The 13607-nt window shown below is 41.2% G+C and overlaps 1 pseudogene; it reads right to left on the bottom strand.

Moving 5' to 3' along the window:
- Positions 1–5387: 5387 nt before the first annotated feature.
- Positions 5388–7296, bottom strand: LOC125998669 (U2 snRNP-associated SURP motif-containing protein-like; annotated as a pseudogene).
- Positions 7297–13607: the final 6311 nt, after the last annotated feature.

The following is a 13607-nucleotide window of genomic DNA, read 5'->3' as shown; positions in this document are numbered from 1 at the left end:
CACCCTGAACAAAATGCTTTCCAAACCAAAATTCCTTCCCTTTTCTTCCACACGTCCCACTATAAAGACCTGGTGGGGAAAAAAAAAAGAGGAGGTGGAGAGAAGAGGACAAGGAACTTTCACCATCAAGGAATCAGAAAGAGAAAATGGAAAAGTAAGTCACCGCACCCCAACCCGGGCGTGGTGAGGACTTGACATGCGTTCGGGGAAAGTGAGAAGAGTGTGTTGGGGACCAAACGTGTCCCAACTAGTCATACAAATTAGGAGACGAAAAGTGATCCACCCAGCAACAAGAACACTCCAGTTGCTGCCTAGAGGAAGATCCTGGTGGTGAACCCTAACTTCCAAAGGCGAGGGGGCGAGTGGTAGGAAAGCAAAGAGCCCTCGCCCCGGAGAGTCCAGGCAACTGGAGGAAAAGCTCCGATGCACCCTCCAAGCCCAACGCTCACTCCCGACACCCCAAGCCTTTAAAGGCGGAGCTGGGCGGAGTCAGAAGCTGAATCCAACAACCCCGGAAGCACCCTCCTCCCTTAAGGCCCCCTGGGTCCCGGTATGGAGCCACAGCCGCTCGGGCTTTCTGCCTCTCTGACCTCCGGCTCCCAGGCTACTGAAGCGCTACTCCTTATACAGCTGGGCAAAAGCGACCGGGTCCTGGGCGAGGAGGCGCCTCGTGGAGCCCCACATAGGTCAAATGTCTAGCTACCGTCAGCCGCGCGCCCGCCGCCTTTGCAGGTGATGAGGCCCAATCAGGTTTAAGCTCTTTTCCACGCCGGGGGCAATGCCTTGTTTCTATTAGTCGTTAGGGATACCGGTGACCCACGCCTTTTGCCCCATGGGAAATGTAGTTTTAAAGTTTGGGGACTCGCCTCTTCCGGCATTGGTGGAGAGGACCAAACTAACATAGAGAAATGTGGGAGTGGTAGTTGGAACTTGTCTCCTACAGGACCCATAATTCTCTGCCCCGCTCTGCGGAAGCACCCAAGAGTTCGGACGAGGAGGGAATTCTGGGTGTTGTAGTCTGTAGTACTCCGTCCTACAAGCAGTCCCTTCCCTGGGAGGAGTTTGTGCCTTTGATGGCAAATGAAGACGCTTAAGTCTAGATTTGTTTCCCTGTTCGGAATCACTTGTTTTTGTCATCTGAAGTGCTCGTTGAGTTATTTTGCTTTCCTGGGGTTGGGGCACAGACACACACGGGTACGGACACAGCCTGCCCCTCATTCATTGAGTTTTGATCGACGTTTAGAAAAATGGGTTTCCCGTTCTGACTAACCTAGATTATTTTTCAGTAACAGGATGGAACTCAGACCCTCAATCATGGAAGATAAGTACTGAGCTACAGCCCCAGACTTCTGGCGAACTTAGAATTTTAACTGGTCTCTTTTAAATCTTCCATTTTCTGTTCAGTGCAAACAATTTGAATTATAATCACTCTAAAGAGCAAGTGACTTGAAGATTCTAGAAATATATATATATATATATAAACCACTTCTAGGTATATACCTTAGGAACACAAAAACACAATACAAAATCCCTCACATCTATATTCATTGCAGCGCTATTTACAATACCAGAATCTAGAAACAACCAAGATGTCCTTCAACAGATGAATGGCTAAAGAAACTGTGTTACATATATACAATGGAATAGTATGTAGCTGTCAGTACATCCTATACATGGATGTACTTGGGATCTATTTCTTTTTTAGTTTTCTGTTCAGATTTTATTTGAAATCTAATATAAATTGTCAAAGCTACAAAAAAAGGAAAAGACATCTGTATTATCTTTGCTAAGTCACAACATCCTAAAACAAATACTACTACTGCCTAGAGATCCATTATACAAATTTTTTATTTTTATTTGTTGGTATTTTTGGACCATGCCAGTTTGATACTCAGGGGTTACTCCTGAGCTAAGTGCTAAGAAATTGCCCCTGGGTTGGGGGGACCATATGGGACGCCGGGGGATAGAACCGCGGTCCTTCATTAGCTAGCGCTTGCAAGGCAGACACCTTATTTCTAGTGCCACCTCTCTGACCCCCATTATACACATTTTTGATGAAATATATTAGCACAAAAAATTTCATCTTGAGAAACATCGACAATGAAAGAAATTTATACAATATAAAACGACAAGTCTACAGATGCAGTTACTCATGAGTATACACATGCATTCACAAACAAAAACCCCAGTGATGCTTTCATTGGACTTTTTGTTTCCTTTTTGTTTGTTTGTTTGTTTGTTTGTTTTAAAAACAGATTACTCAGATCAGCATTCCTGCCGGTGATTGCCTGGTACAGAAGTGGGTCAGGATGTACACACACTGATTCCTGCTGGTTTCTGCTGGGAGTCAGAAGGTTGCAGAAGCCATCTTGGGCCATGCAATTTCCAGCTGCCTGAGACTGGATTTCACCAGCATTCCTGCTGGTGATCCTGCCTACTTTAGAGGTGGGTCCGGACTTACACACATAGATTCCTGCTGGTTTCTGCTGGGTATCAGCAGGGCGCAGAAGCCATTTTGGGCCATGGTGTTTCCAGCCGCCTGAGACTGGATTTTATCAGTGTTCCTGCCAGAGATCCTGCCTGCTACAGAGAGTTCTTGGCTGGCTCCGCCCTCCTGCTGTGCCTTGGATGACCCTGAGGACTTGAAGGGAACTCTTTGCTTTGCTTCTCTCTTTCCCAAATACTTGAAGCTCTCCTCAGAGGCCTAGGAAGCGCACCCCCGAAAAAACTGTCATCTAGAGGCCAAAGAAGAGCATGGCAGCTCCACTTGGCTTTGAGGCTGCGCACTCTTTCTAACTAATGAACCCATCAAAAACAGGCAGAAAAAATCACACTACAAGCGTGACAATGGGGAAACCTCGCAGGCAAACACAATGCATAAAGAATGAATATGATAGTGCGGACAACCCAAAAAAATTCCAACCATCTGATTAACCTCTCAGATAAGGAGTTTAGAATAGAAATATGGAAGATGTTTGTAGAACTCAAAGAAAGCATAAATCGATCTGAACAGAAATCAGAAAACTCCAAACTGAAAAAACAGATCTGAAAACACGGTAGCTCAACTGAAAAACTCAGTGGATAGCCTCTCCAGCAGGTTAACAGCTGAATCAATGTGCTGGAAGATGATGTAAAAAAAACCTCAACACAACAGAAGAAATTGGAAAAGAACCTTAAGACAAACGATCAGGCAGTGGAAAAAGTACTCAAGGAATGCGAACAGATGAAAATAGAAGTCTTTGATAAACTCAACAGAAACAACATAAGAATCATTGGAGTTCCAGAGGCCCAGGTAGGAGATCCCCAGGAAAAATCAACTATCAAAGACATCATCAAAGAGATACTCCCAGAGTTAAAGACTACATGCAATCAAATTCTGCATACCCAAAGAGTACCAGCTAAAAGAGTCCCGAAGAAAAACACCCCAAGACACATCCTCGTTACAATGGCAAATCCCATAGATAGAGATAGAATACTGAAAGCAGCAAGATCAAAAAGGGAAATTACATTCAAAGGAGTATCCTTAAGACTTACAGCAGACATGTCACAAGAAACTCTCAAGGCCAGAAGACAGTGGTGGGATATTGTGACAAGACTGAATGAAATGAATGCCTCACCAAGAATACTTCACCCAGCCCGACTCACGTTCAGGTTTGAAGGAAGGATACATAGCTTCATGAATAAACAACAGTTCAGAAACTTCACAGATGAAAAACCAGCCTTAAAGGAAAAACTGAAAGGTCTACTTTAAGACAAGAGAGACCAACAAACACAGCAAACTTATCTACAAAGATGACAAATTCTATGAAAATCATCTCCCTCAATGTCAATGGACTAAATTCACCAACTAAAAGATACAGGGTGGCAAAATGGGTCAAAATGGTATTGGAATAAAGACAGACCCTCAGATCAGTGGAATAGGCTTGAGTTCTCAAAGTTCCCCAGACATACACCCACCTAATGTTTGACAGAGGAGCAAGAAATCCTATGTGGAGCGGGAAAATCCTCTTCAATAAGTTGTGCTGGCAGAACTGGTTAGCCACTTGCAAAAAAGCGAACATAGACCCCCCCCCAGTTAACATCATGTACGAAGTTAAAATTCAAATGGATTAAAGACCTCAATATCAGACCTGATACAATAAGGTATTTAGAACAACACGTAGGTAAAACACTCCAGGACATTGAGACTAAAGGCATCTTCAAGGAGGAAACTGCACTTCCCAAACAAGTGGAAGCAGAGATCAACAGATGGGAATAATTAAGCTGAGAAGCTTCTGCTTCTCAAAAGAAATAGCGCCCAGGATACAAGAGCCCCCCACTGAGTATGAGAAACTATTCACCCAATACCCATCAGATAAGGGGCTAATCTCCAAAATATACAGGGCACTGACAGAACTTTACAAGAAAGAAGCATCTAATCCCATCAAAAATGGAGAAAAGTAATGAACAGACATTTTGATACAAAAGAAATACAAATGACCAAAGGGCACATGAAAAAATGCTCCTCATCACTAATCATCAGGGAGATGCAAATCAAAACAATGATGAGATACCATCTCACACTACAGAGATTGGCACACATCACAAAGAAAGAACAATCATTGCAGATGGATTGTGGATAGAAAGGAACTCTTATCCACTGCTGGTGGGAATGCCGTTTAGTCCAACCGCTATGGAAAACGATATGGAGATTCCTCCAAAATCTGGAAATTGAATTCCCATTCGATCCAGCTATTCCACTCCTAGGGATATACCCTAAGAACACAAGAATACAATACAAAAACCCCTTCCTCACACCTATATTTATTGCAGCACTATTCACAATAGCCAGGCTCTGGAAACAACCAAGATGCCCTTCAACAGATAAATGGCTAAAGAAACTGTGGTACATATACACAATGGAATATTATGCAGCTGTCAGGAGAGATGAAGTCATGAAATTTTCCTATACATGGATGTACATGGAATCTATCATGCTGAATGAAATAAGTCAGAGGGAGAGAGAGATGCAGAATAGTCTCACTCATCTATGGGTTTTAAGAAAAATAAAAGTCATTTTTGCAACAATACTGAGACAATGAGAGGAGGGCTGGAACTTCCAGCTCACATCATGAAGCTCACCACAAACAGTGGTGAGTGCATTTAGAGAAATAACTACACTGAAAACTACCATAACCATGTGAATGAATGAGGGAACTGGAAAGCCTGTCTAGAGTACAGGTGGGGGTGGGGTAGGATGGAGGGAGATTTGGGACATTGGTGGTGGGAATGTTGCACTGGTGAATTGGGGTGTTCTTTACATGACTGAAACCTAATCACAGTCATATTTGTAATCAAGATGTTTAAATAAAGATATTATAAAAAATAGATTGCTCGGACAAAAAACAAAACCACATTTCCAGTAAGCGACAACGTCTTAAAAACTTCTGTCAGTGTTTGTTTTTCTTTGACTTTTTATGAGACCTGTGTGGGGATGGGGACTGGGATCTGGATTTCTTCCCTGACGTTTTATTAGAGGATCTAGACCTTGATCGCCTAGACCCGTGGTCGGCAACCTTTTTTTTTTTCAACTGAGCCAAATCTCGCCAAAACCACGATTGAAATTTATTTTGAGAGCCACACAGGGCATGCACTGAAAGAGGCTAGGAGCAGAGTCCTGACTCCTGTAGCCAAATTAAAAGTGTAAAGAGCCACATTTGGCTCGCGAGCCGCAGGTTGCTGACCACTGGGACCGTTTAGGGGTCCTTGAACCAGATGGTAATCTTTTTGCTAACGTCTCTGGGCGAGTCTTTATGAGATAACTGGGACCTGGAGCTTTCCTTATGAGATCTCTCTGAACGCTCTGAATGCTCCTATTTGGGTGATGGGGATTTCACTCGTCTACCACTGCTACTCTGAGGTGGGCTAGGGGATGTGCTGTGTCTCCTTTTCCTTTCTTTCCTCGTTGGAGTGCATTCATCTTTTTCTTTTTGTCTTTAGATCGAGATTCTGATTTTTCTTTATCTTTCTTATCTCTTTCTAGTCCTCATTTTAATTATTTCTCTTTCTCCCGCTGAGGCAGTTTATCTCACAAGTGTTCAACTTGCTCTTGAAAGCTTTAGCCTGGTTTTTTGTATTTTTCCAGATTACATTACAGACTTCATAACTTTAAGCTTAGTCTCACGAAGTTTAGCTCATTTTTCCTCACTTGGAGAAATTTGACTCTGTCATTTCCTCTTTGATTGGTTTAGAATACAGGTGATGCTCCTCAGATTTGGAACTTTGAGTATCTACTTCATCTTTACTTCTTCTTCTTGATTTTTATTTTCTTCTGATTCTTCATGCTGGTCAAATAACTCCCACTTAGAGGTTGTTACAGCCTGTGCTTCCAATTCAGATTCATCAACAGCTTCCCATTTTGAAGAAACAACTTTAAATATTGGCTCATTCTTCTTTGAATCTTCAATCGCATCTAGAGGCACTCCATCCAGATCATCATCAAGACTCTTAATGGGGACCCCATCTAAATCATAAATTGGAGCAGCATCAATAGGAATGCCATCCACATCCTCAAGAGGTGCACCATCGAACTCTTCTTCAATGGGGGCTCCGTCAAGGTGATCGGGTACATTCTCTGTTTCCTATTCTTCAATAATATTTACAAGTGCTAAGAAAATATTTTGCAGATTGATCAAAAATGGCTCTGGATAAATTGTTCAATCTTCCCATACTCTGCAGCAAGTCATTACTCATTGATATTTTTTTGTTTCTATCACAAGAAGAGATGGTGGTCTTTCTTTGAACAACTGATTTGGAGGACTTTTCTGATAAGCAAATCTCGAGGATGGCTTATAGATTTTACCTAGTTTTTCATATGTTTCTTTAGCTGCATTAACGACACCTCCAAGTACAAATGTTTTTACTTTATTACCATCTCTGCCTTCAAAAGCAGCAAGAAATTCCTCATAAATTTCAGCTGCTGCCTTTTTATCATCTTTTTTCTTCAATTCCTCTTGTTCCTTTTTTACTTAAAGTCTGCATAGCTGTACTCATTTTTCCAATACCGAATGCTTTCAGTTTGTTTTCTAGAAGAGGTCATGAGAGATTCTGGTGGGAAGAATCACAAAGACTTTCCTAAGAACTCTCATTCCTGTAATTATGCTTTCATGGGCTCTTAGGTCGGGTCTGACTTGGTATACTGTTATCTGAGAGTCCAGAAACATCCATATGTAAGTCTGAAGATCCAGACGAATGAATATCTGATTATCTAGCCCTGGAACTGGCCTTCTAAGACCCGCCTAGAATTTTGTCTGCCATCTTGAGATTTGCCGCCGTACTTGGAATCTATTATGCTGAGTAAAATAAGTCAGAGAGAGAGAGACACACACACACAGAGAATAGTCTCACGCATCTATGGATTTTAAGAAAAATAAAATACATTATTGAAATAACTCTCAGAGATGAGGGTCGGAAGGACTGGCCTACAGTATGAAGTATGAAGCTCACCTAAAGAGTGGTGAGTGCAGTTAGAGAAATAACTACACTGAGAACTATCATAACAATGTCAAAGAGTGAGGGAAGTAGAAAGCCTGCCATGAATACAGGCGAGGAGTGGGGGAGGGAGATGGGGCATTGGTAATGGGAGTGTGGCACTGGTGAAGGAGGGGTGTTCTTTTTATGACTGAAACCTAACTACAAGCATGTTTGTAATCAAAGTATTTAAATAAAGATCTTTTAAAAAAAGAAGATGAAGGACAAACACAGGATGATCTCACTTGCTTTTTATCTTGTAACTGAATGAAATGATGTAATGTAGTAAGTAAAGGGAGATACCCAAATCACCTTGATGCCAGAACTTAGGGGAAAGTTACAGTGAAGGAAAGAAAACAAGGTGAGAAAGAGAAAGATGAAAAGGGGTTGTAATGTGAAAATACGGGTTGGGGCTTCTATTATACTCTGGTGACATGGGAGAGTGGTATAGCCATATAATCAAAGCACAGACTCAGCAGCACTGAAACTTGAGGTATAATCCGAAACCACAGAACTTTGTAATGTGCATGTCCTGGTGGTCGGCGAAGAAGGTGTCCAGACGAGTGGGGGCATGGAGCATAGAGCATGGAAACACTGGGGAGGGAAGTTGACACTAGTGGTGAAATATAATCTGCCAAAAACTCAACTGTCAATAACTTTGTTGATCATGGTTCTTTAAATAACTTTTAGTACTGAATTGCTCTTAATTTATGACTTTCATTGTAGCAGATTATTTTTTATAATTGAATGGGTTGTCACTATAAAGTTAGCATTTATTTATATACAAGGAAAATTTTTCTAATTTATTTTTAAGGTAATATCGGTACTGATGTCTATGCTTTAGGGGTACAACATTAGCACACAACAGCCACCACTAAGTGCTAATATTCCTGTATCACAGGACAAGATTTTTTTTTTGATTTTTGGGCCACACCCGGTAATGCTCAGGGGTTACTCCTGGTTATGAGCTCAGAAGTTGCTCCTGGCTTGGGGGACCATATGGGACACCGGGGGATCGAACCGCGGTCCGTCCAAGGCTAGCGCAGGCAAGGCAGGCACCTTACCTTTAGCGCCACCGCCCGGCCCCTCACAGGACAAGATTTTGACTCACAAGTAAAATAAAAATAATTTGCTAAGTTAATTTTGCAATATTTTAAAAGTAAAAGTGAAAAGATTCTATCGAGGGGAAACTTCTACGCCTGTCTGCCTGTGCCTGTGCTTCTGAATCCCCGAAGGTTTCCTCAGAGGCATAGGGAGCGCACCCCCAAAAATTGCATTTTGAAGCATCTGAGTGAGTACATTCTGGCTGCAGGGGTCGCTGTCAAATAAGCTGAGGTCTCTGACCTCTGCAGGCTCTGCCCTGCTGTGCCTTTGTTCACTCTGAGGACTGTCAACTAGAGGCAGCGGAAGAGCGCTTCACAGCTGCACATTCTTTCTAACAAATGAACCCCACCACAACACGCAGGAAAAACCACACCACAAGCGTGACAATGGGGACACCTAACAGGCAAACACCATCCACAAAGAATGAAGACGAAAGTTCAGATGACCTAATAAATTCCAACCACCTGATTAACCTTTCACATAAGGAGTTTAGAATAGAAATATAGAATATGTTTGTAGAACTCAAAAAAAGCATAGATCGATCTGAAGAGAACACAAAGACAGAAATCAGAAAACTCCAAACTGAAATAACAGATCTGAAAAACACGGTTGCTCAACTGAAAACCTCAATGGATAGCCTCGCCAACAGGGTATCAGCAGCTGAGGAGAGAATCGTAATACTGGAAGATGTGATACAGAAAACTCAACACAACAGAAGAAATTGGAAAAGAACCTTAAGACAAACGAACAGGCAATGGAAAAAGTACTCAAGGCATGCGAACAGATGAAAATAGAAGTCTTTGATAAAATCAACAGAAACAATGAGATCATTGGAGTCCCAGAAACCCAGGAAGGAGATCTCCAGGAAAAATCAACTGTCAAAGACATCATAAAACAGACACTCCCAGAGTTAAAGACTACATGCAATCAAATCCTGCATGCCCGAAGAGTACCAGTTAAAAGAGACCCAAATAAAAACACCCCAAGTCATATCCTCGTTACAATGACAAATCCCATAGATAGAGATAGAATAATGAAAGCAGCAAGATCAAAACGGGAAATTACATTCAAAGGAGGATCCCTAAGACTTACAGCAGACATGACACAAGAAACTCTCAAGGCCAGAAGACAGTGGTGGGATATTGTGACAAGACTGAATAAAATGAATGCCTCACCAAGAATACTGCACCCAGCCCGACTCACGTTCAGGTTTGAAAGAAGAATACCTCTCTAAATTCCGGTACAAGACAAGGCTGTCCTCTCTCACCACTCCTATTCAACATAGCACATGAAGTACTCGCTATAGCGATTAGGCAAGAAAAAGATATCAAGGGAATCCAGATAGGAAAGGAAGAAGTCAAGATCTCACTGTTTGCAGATGACATGATACTCTACTTAGAAAACCCTAAAGACTCTACCAAAAAGCTTCTAGAAACAATAGACTCATATAGCAAGGTGGCAGGCTACAAAATTAACACACAAAAATCAATGGCCTTTCTATACACCAATAGTAATAAGGAAGAAATGGACATTAAGAAAACAACCCCATTCACAATAGTGCCACACAAACTCAAATATCTTGGAATCAACTTGACTAAAAATGTGAAGGACCTATACAAAGAAAACTATAAAACTCTGCTCCAAGAAATAAGAGAGAACACGCGGAAATGGAAACGCATACCCTGCTCATGAATTGGCAGGATTAACATCATCAAAATGGCAATACTTGTGGGGAGCCTAGCTGATGAAACCTGGGACATAGGACACCTCAGTAATTCCTAATCTGGTCACCCACGTGACCAAAAGGCCCATGCCTTGAGAACAAAGGAAATAGACAAAAATAAAGTAATTCAGAGCAGCCCAATATATCCAGCCAGAAAGAAAAATATAGAGTTTGCCTTTGTGTTAGCAAACATTATTAAGAACTCTGTTTGAATCTTATGCCTTTTAGTAAAACGTGCTCAGGTCTACCTCTTTGCCCCTCCCTATTACCTGCCCCAGTTTATGCTAATGAATGCTTGTAACTGTGATTGGTGTAAAATTTGTAACACCCCTGACGTTTTTCAGCCCTTAAAAGCTGATCCCCCAACAATAAACTTCCCTTTTTGAACAGCATGCGTTGTCTTGAAGGCCCTTCTTACTAATTTCTCTAGTTCTTCTTTACAGGTCGGTTCTGCTCGAGTGAACCCACTAATAACTAGCAACTTTCATTTCCACACCCCCGCGGGTCGGGGGACTCCCACGAAAGTTGCAGGTGGCGCCCACGTGGGAGCTCGAGTTACAGAATCTGATCGGGTGGCAGAGTGCGACAAGTCCGGAGCTGAATTACGACAGGTAAAATAAATTAAAGCAAAGTAATTTAGTAGTCTAATACCTAGGTGAAAAACCGCCACCCCATTACAGTCCCAGAGTAAAAATGGGGACCAGTCTGAGCAAAGGAGCAAAATTTATTAAAGGTATACAAGAAGTACTTAGAAGTACTTGCTATAGCGATTAGGCAAGAAAATGACTTCAAGGGAATCCAGATAGGAAAGGAAGAAGTCAAGCTCTCACTGTTTGAAGATGCCATGATACTCTACATAGAAAACCCTAAAGTCTCTACGAGAAAGCTTCTAGAAACAATAGACTCATATAGCAAGGTGGCAGGCTACAAAATTAACACACAAAAATCAATGGCCTTTCTATACACCAATAGTAATAAGGAAGAAATGAACATTAAGAAAACAACCCCATTCACAATAGTGCCAAAATATACAAGGCACTGACAGAACTTTACAAGAAAAAAACATCTAATCCCATCAAAAAATGGGGAGAAAAAATGGACACTTTGACAAAGAAGAAATACAAATGGCCAAAAGACACATGAAAAAGTGCTCCACATCACTAATCATCAGGGAGATGCAAATCAAAACAATGATGAGATACCACCTCACACCACAGAGAATTGCACACATCACAAAGAATGAGAATAAACAGTGTTGGCGGGGATGTGGAGAGAAAGGAACTCTTATCCACTGCTGGTGGGAATGCCGTCTAGTTCAACCTTTATGGAAAGCGATATGGAGATTCCTCCAAAAACTTGAAATCGAGCTCCCATATGATCCAGCTATACCACTCCTAGGAATATACCCTAGGAACACAAAAATACAGTACAAAAACCCCTTCCTTACACCTATATTCCTTGCAGCACTATTTACCATAGCAAGGCTCTGGAAACAACCAAGATGCTCTTCAACAGATGAATGGCTAAAGAAACTGTGGTACATATACACAATGGGATATTATGCAGCTGTCAGGAGAGATGAAGTCATGAAATTTTCCTATACATGGATGTACACGGAATCTATTATGCTGAGTGAAATAAGTCAGAGAGAGAGAGAAAACACAGAATGGTCTCACTCATCTATGGGTTTTAAGAAAAATGAAAGACATTCTTGCAATAATAATTTTTAGACACAAAAGAGAAAAGAGCTGGAAGTTCCAGCTCACCACAGGAAGCTCACCACAAAGAGTGATGAGTTTAGTTAGAGAAATAACTACATTTTGAACTTTCCTAGTAATGAGAATGTATGAGGGAAATGGAGAGCCTGTTTAGAGTACACGCGGGGGTCGGGTGGGGAGGAGGGAGACTTGGGACATTGGTGATGGGAATGTTGCACTGGTGATGGGTGGTGTTCTTTACATGACTGAAACAAAAACACAATCATGTATGTAATCAAGGTGTTTAAATAAAAAAAAGAATAAAAAAAGAAGAATACACAGCTTCATGGGTAAACAACAGCTCAGAAACTTCACAGATGATAAACCAGCCTTAAAGGAAAAACTGACAGGTCTACTCTAAGACAAGAGAGACCAACAAACACAGCAAACTTATCTACAAAGATGACATTAAATCCTATGACAATCATCTCCCTCAATGTCAATGGACTAAATTCAACAATTAAAAGACACAGAGTGGCAAAATGGGTCAAAAAGATGAATCCAACCTTCTCTGCCTACAAGAAACACATCTGAATAGTCAGAACAAACATAGACTCAAAATCAAAGGCTGGAGAAAAATCATCCAAGCAAACAACACCTCAAAAAAGCTGGGGTGGCCATATTAATATCTGATGACACCAACTTTATACTCAGAAAAGTGGTAAGGGACAAAGATGGACACTAAGTACTAATCAAGGGATATGTGCAACAGGAAGAAATCAGACTATTAAACATATATGCACCCAATGAGAGACCAGAAAATTATCTAATACAATTACTGACAAATCTGAAAGAAGAAATCAATAATAACACAATCATTTTGGGAGACTTCAACACGGCCCTATCAACACTTGATAGGTCAACCAGACTGAAAACATCAAAAACATACTAGCCCTAAAAAGAGTTATGGAAGAAAGAGGACTAGTAGATATATACAGGACACTCCATCCCAATGGATACACATTTTTTTCCAATGTACATGGGTCATTCTCCAGAATAGACTACATGCTGACACAAAAAACATACCTCTGTAAAATCAAGAGGATAGAAATCTTGCAGGCTACCTTTGCTGACCACAAGGCTCTGAAATTAGATGTGAACTACAAAGCCACACAGAAGAAAAACTTTAACATTTGGAAATTAAACACCCTGCTACTGAACAATCAGTGTTCTGAGATGAAATCAAAAAGAAAATCAACACTTTCCTGGAAACAAATGATAATGAAGACACAAACTGCCAGAATCTATGGGACACAGCAAAAGGGGTCCTGAGGAAAATTTATAGCTCTACAAGCACACATCAGGAAGAAAGAAGGAGTATACCTGAATAACTTAATGACGCAGCTCAAAAAATTAGAAAATGACCAAGAAAAGGAACCAAAAATAGGGAGACAGAAGGAAATAACAAAACTGAAAGCAGAACTCAATGAAGTGGAAAACCAAAAAGCAATCCGAAAGATCAACGAAAGCAGAAGCTGTTTTTTTTTAAATAAACAAGATTGATAGACCATTGG

The sequence above is a fragment of the Suncus etruscus genome, chromosome X, assembly GCF_024139225.1.
Source record: "Suncus etruscus isolate mSunEtr1 chromosome X, mSunEtr1.pri.cur, whole genome shotgun sequence".
NCBI lineage: Eukaryota > Metazoa > Chordata > Mammalia > Eulipotyphla > Soricidae > Suncus > Suncus etruscus.
The sequence above is the reverse complement of the archived record's forward strand: the minus strand, read 5'-3'. Positions and strand labels throughout refer to the sequence as shown.